At 36.5% G+C, this 5,218-nt stretch overlaps 1 protein-coding gene across 1 annotated transcript in view; it reads right to left on the minus strand.

The window, feature by feature from the left end:
- The window catches only part of MTTP (microsomal triglyceride transfer protein), a 53,657-nt gene extending 49,155 nt beyond the window's left edge, over positions 1-4,502 (minus strand). The window contains exon 1 of the mRNA XM_079919609.1: positions 4,405-4,502. The gene's annotated coding sequence lies outside the window, so the exon portion shown is untranslated. The remainder of the gene's footprint in view (positions 1-4,404) is intronic.
- Between the last annotated feature and the right edge of the window lie 716 nt (positions 4,503-5,218).

Genomic DNA, 5,218 nt, shown 5'->3' on the forward strand with positions numbered 1-5,218 from the left:
TTTGACAACAACCAAAAAAATCCTTATGGGTCAATAATAGTCACTCTAAGAGGAGTCTAACTTTACACTAATTTTGGCAGCATAAAACCAAATTTCTAGCATTTAAAGGAGAAAATTGATGGCTTTCTTTCAATGAACTATTGTAAAGAAAACAAACTTAAATTTTGATCAGAATCATTTTATTTACTAAGACATTCCAGAGATTTCCCATATAGACTGCACCCAGTTGTCCTCATTATTAATATCTTACATTAGTGTGGTATATTAATAATTCACATATTAACTAAAATCCTTACTTTATTTAGATTTCCTTAGTTTTAATCTGATGCTTTTTTTTTCGTTCCAAGATCCCACCCAGGTTACATTAAAATTAGTTGTCATGACAGTTTCTCTGATTTTCATTAAAAAAAATTTTTTTATTGGAGTATAGTTGATTTACAATGTTGTTTTAATTTCAGGTGTACAGCAAAGTGAATTTGTTATACACATACATATATCCACTCTTTTTTAGATTCTTTTCCCATATAGGCCATTACAGAGTACTGAGTAGAGTCCCCTGTGCTATACAGTAGGCCCTTATTAGTTATCTATTTTATATATAGTCATGTATATATGTCAATCCCAATCTTCCAGCTTGCCCCTCCCCACCTCTTACCCCGATAACCATAGGTTTGTTTTCCATATCTGCAACTCTACTTCTGTTTTGTAGATAAGTTCATTTGTACTTCTTTTTTTTAAGATTCCACATATAATAATTTTCCTCATTTTTGATGACATTGACAGCGTTGAAGTGTTCTGCAGGATCCAGTCAGGTGTTTTGCAGAATCCTCCTTTATTGGAGTTTGTGGAATGCTTTTCTCATGATTTGAGTGGGCGTGTAGGTTTGGAGGAAGACCCCAGAGGTCCCATTTTCATCACACTATATCAAAAGTACATACTATCAATGTGATTTATCATTGTTGATGTTGACCTTGATCACCTGGCTGACAAGTGTCGTCAGATTTCTCCACTGTAAACTTACTCTTTTTTTTTACCTTCTTTTCCATACTGTACTCTTTGGAAGAAAGTACTAGGGGTGGCCCGTACTTACGGAGTAGGGAATTATGTTGCTCCTCACTGAAGGTGGAGCATCTATATAAATTATTTGGAATTTCTCTGCATGAGAGATTTGTCGCTTCTCCCCCATTTATTTATCATTTTTAGCCGTATAAGCACATGACTATTTATTTTATATTTGGGGTTATAATCTAATACTACTTTTAAATTTACATCTACAATTGTTCCAGCTTCAGCCATCGGGAGCTCTTTCAGTTGGCTCCTGTTTTCCTTTGACATACCCCATCCATGTGTGTGTGTCTGTTTAAGCATTTCCTTCATTTCTGGCACTACAAGATGCTCCAGGCTCATCTTGTATGTTTTCACCCCAATCCTAGAATCAGCCCTTTCTCCAAGTGGTTCCTTTTACTGAAGAATGGTATTAGAAACCAAGATCTGAGCACAAAGTGTGCTCATTCCTACAATATTGAGTCTTTTAATCCATGAACACAGAGTATCTTATATTTATTTAGATCTTTATTTCCTTCATCAGAGTTTTGTAGTTTCACTCATTTAGGTACTGTACATATTTTGTTAGACTTACACCTTTCTTTTTGGTGCTAATGTTTTCTTGAATTTTAAGTTCCAATTGTTCGTTGCTAGTAGATAGGAAATCAATTGACTTTTGTATGTTAACCTTGTCATCTGTGACCTTGCTATAATCACTTATTAATTCCATGAGGGGTTTTTTGGTTGATTTTGGGGGGATGTTTTTCATAGACAATCATGTCACCTGAGAACAGTTTTACTTCTTCCTTTTATTTCCTTTTCTTCTTACTGCACTAGCTCACACTTCCAATATGATGTTAAATATATATGTGTACTGTTTATATTTCATATTCTTTTCTGAGTTGTTACTGCTCTTCAAATCTTTTTTCCAATCACTTTATTTCTGAGTTTTTCTGTTTTATGTTGTTCTATCTCCTAGCATTTAAAAAACTTCTCATTTTGAAATAATGGGTTATAGTTTTCATCTATTTTTCTGCTTCATATTCTCTTTTTTATTATAACAGCTTTAAATAGGATTCAATTACTATTCTTTTCATGGTGTATTTTTAGGCTAAATAAGTTATTCTGTATGTGTAGACAGAAGTGGGTAGAATAGCTTTTCTAGCTTCTAGAGCTTCCTTTTCTGATGTTTTCATAAAATCCTGGTCATTTCTTAGCTCTGTCTCCTCTTCTTTTCTCCCACTTTTATCTGGACCTTTTTTCTTTGCCTCTGTTGTCCCTGTCCTGTTCAATTTGGATTCTACTCCCCAAAGTTTCTTCTTAGTGTTGGGCTTTTTTTCAGGTTCATTAAGTTTTGAGAGTTCTTGGACCCTCACACCCCATGAGCACTTCCAGACCTTCCTGTTCATACTTTTGTATTCACTCTGAAATTAGAGTCTGTTTTACTGCTAATCTCACATCGATCTCCCTTGCTTTTCAGTGAATACCTGTTGGCAGTTTGAAGTCCTCCCATTCTCATGGCCTTCAGCTGCTCTGTTGTCTTCCCACTATTTCCTCTTACACAGATGCTGATACTAAGTTGGTGGTTTGCTCCCACCTGTTCATAGTTTGAGCTTTATAAGGATTCTTTCTTGTTGTAGCCATGATTTGTTCTTGTAATTAGCGTCGTTCTGCTATCCTAGATGTTCTACCTGTTTTATGAAGAGATTCAGACTACAGTCTCCATAGTCATCTTCCTAGAGTCTTCAATAACTTAAGAGGGGGGAATAAGGTATTTTTTAAAACACTTAAACTTTTTCTATATTTTTGAAGGCAATCCAAATGCAAGTTGAAATGATTATAGGTGATAGGTTGATTTTAGATATCTTTCACATCATTTAAAAGAAATTAGGTTCTTTTTGGCTTTCTTAGCCTCAGATTAATTACCCACAAATGTAACTCTATTCCCAGACCTCCTCAACCTACTGAAGAGTACTCTCAGACTTAATAAAACATCAGAACTCGGCTTAAAATAACTTGTGATGACTGCCCTATGTTTTCAGGCCAAGCATCTTAGAGGATCTCATAATTTTATTTATTACCATATTTTTGTGTCCTAAAATTCTGTTTTTATCTGTACTACAATCTACAGTCCAATTTAACAAACTGGCTGCCAATTGTCTGAATGTGGTCCAAGACATGTTTTGTTTAGCCTGCTCAGTACTTAAAAACAAACAAAATAGTTGCCAACACTTAAAAATCAGATTTCACGTAAAAATCCAGATTTCCGGCTGCTGTTTAAAAAAATTGAGATCTGGGCTTCCCTGGTGGCGCAGTGGTTGAGAGTCCACCTGCTGATGCAGGGGACACGGGTTCGTGCCCCGGTCCGGGAAGATCCCACATGCCATGGAGCAGCTAGGCCCGTGAGCCATGGCTGCTGAGCGTGCGCATCTGGAGCCTGTGCTCCGCAGCAGGAGAGGCCACAACAGTGAGAGGCCCGTGTACCGCAAAAAAAAAAAAAAAAAGAAAGAAAAAAAAATTAAACACGAATTTTACAAATCAATGAAAATAAGATTATTTCATATTATGATTTTTACCTTCCTGTATTTTCTGAATGCTTTCTATATCTTTGGTTAAACTGTCCATTTTTTGCTGGTACTTGGTTTGGATTGATACTAGAATCATTTTAAATTTCACACCCTATGATTATAAAGTTGAATAGCTATGTCAAAAGAAAACATTGACCCCACTGTTAAAATATGAAGGTTTTTAAAGTAACTTAACATTTTTGTTTTAAATATCTAAGGATATCAGGTATTAACGCTGAAAAATATATATAATTATTCATAAAACAGATCCCTGAGGGGCAACTGAACAGCTGCTGAAAGTTCTGGCACATCACTATGGCCAGCCTGAGTTTAATGACCTACATGTGAAGGGCTACATATCCAATTACTAATCCTCCCTCAGCTACTCGTTGGCCTGATATGGAGGCAGCTGAAAAAAGATGCCCTACTAACAGATCAGAAATGGATCCAGACTTCTCTGCCAATGCTTAGTTAAAAGATCTTTTGGACTGGAGATAATGAAGAAGCAGACATGGCTTACAACCATGTTACAGCTGACATAGTTTTTCAAGTAAAATTTGATGGTTTAAAGCAAGAGTGACTTCCGTTTTGTAACTAAATTTAGAGAAATTTCAATTCTTTAAGAAAACTCAAATTCAGAATTTAATTTTCTATTCACTGAAACCTTTAAACATGTTAAAATGTTTTCAAATATCAAGAATAATTTACTTCAGAGTTCTTTCCATACTGAGATGGCAGTCTTCTATTCATTGAGTCAAACAACATTCTTCTATTCAAATTCTGCAATAATCACCTTTTAGAAGTAGGACCAGGGACTTCCCCGGTGGTCCACTGGCTAAGACTCTGCCCTTCCACTGTAGGGTCCGAGGGTTCGATGCCTGGTTGAGGAACTAGGCTCCCACATGCAGCAAGGCGCAGCCAAAAAAATAAATAAACAAAACAAAACAAAGGAGGACCAAATTAAAAACTAAATAGAAAATGACAATCTACTGGATTATGTTTCAGCCCTCCCTCAGTTGACTTGATCTATATATAGCAAAAAGATTACATAAGGTCAGGTATTATAAACAATGAAATGTCACCTGACGTTTTGCAAAATAGCATATGTAAAACCGCTCAAGAAATGAATGGAGAGTGAGACTTGCGGTTGTAAGCAAGAAAAAGCTTAACCATTACAGGTTTACACGCATCTTATTGGGAGTTTGACTCACTTTTAAAATTTGATTTTCCATTTGAGTTGTGTAAAATCATGTGCTACTAACAACCTTCTTCTGGATTAGTTACAAATAGTTTAGGGAAGAGATGCTTTCATCTCCAACACGGAAGAATTAAGAGCCCTTCAACGGTATTTCGCACTTGTAATTTTTAAGAGTAGGAATGTCTTAACATCCCCCGCCATCCCCACAGAAATATGAGTGAATATATGCCGCAGGTATAACCTTGCCTTGAAGTGGAAAAACAGACATCACGCAACTACCTCCCACTCCAGAAACCCTAACTCCAGACCCCGCCCCACATAAAGTCCCGCCCCTTTCTCCGACTGCGGCTACGGAGTTGGCGCAGTTAGCTGACGTAAGACGTAACCTCCGTAGCCTCCTACGCGTAGC

Source organism: Stenella coeruleoalba (genome assembly GCF_951394435.1).
Source record: "Stenella coeruleoalba genome assembly, chromosome: 4".
NCBI lineage: Eukaryota > Metazoa > Chordata > Mammalia > Artiodactyla > Delphinidae > Stenella > Stenella coeruleoalba.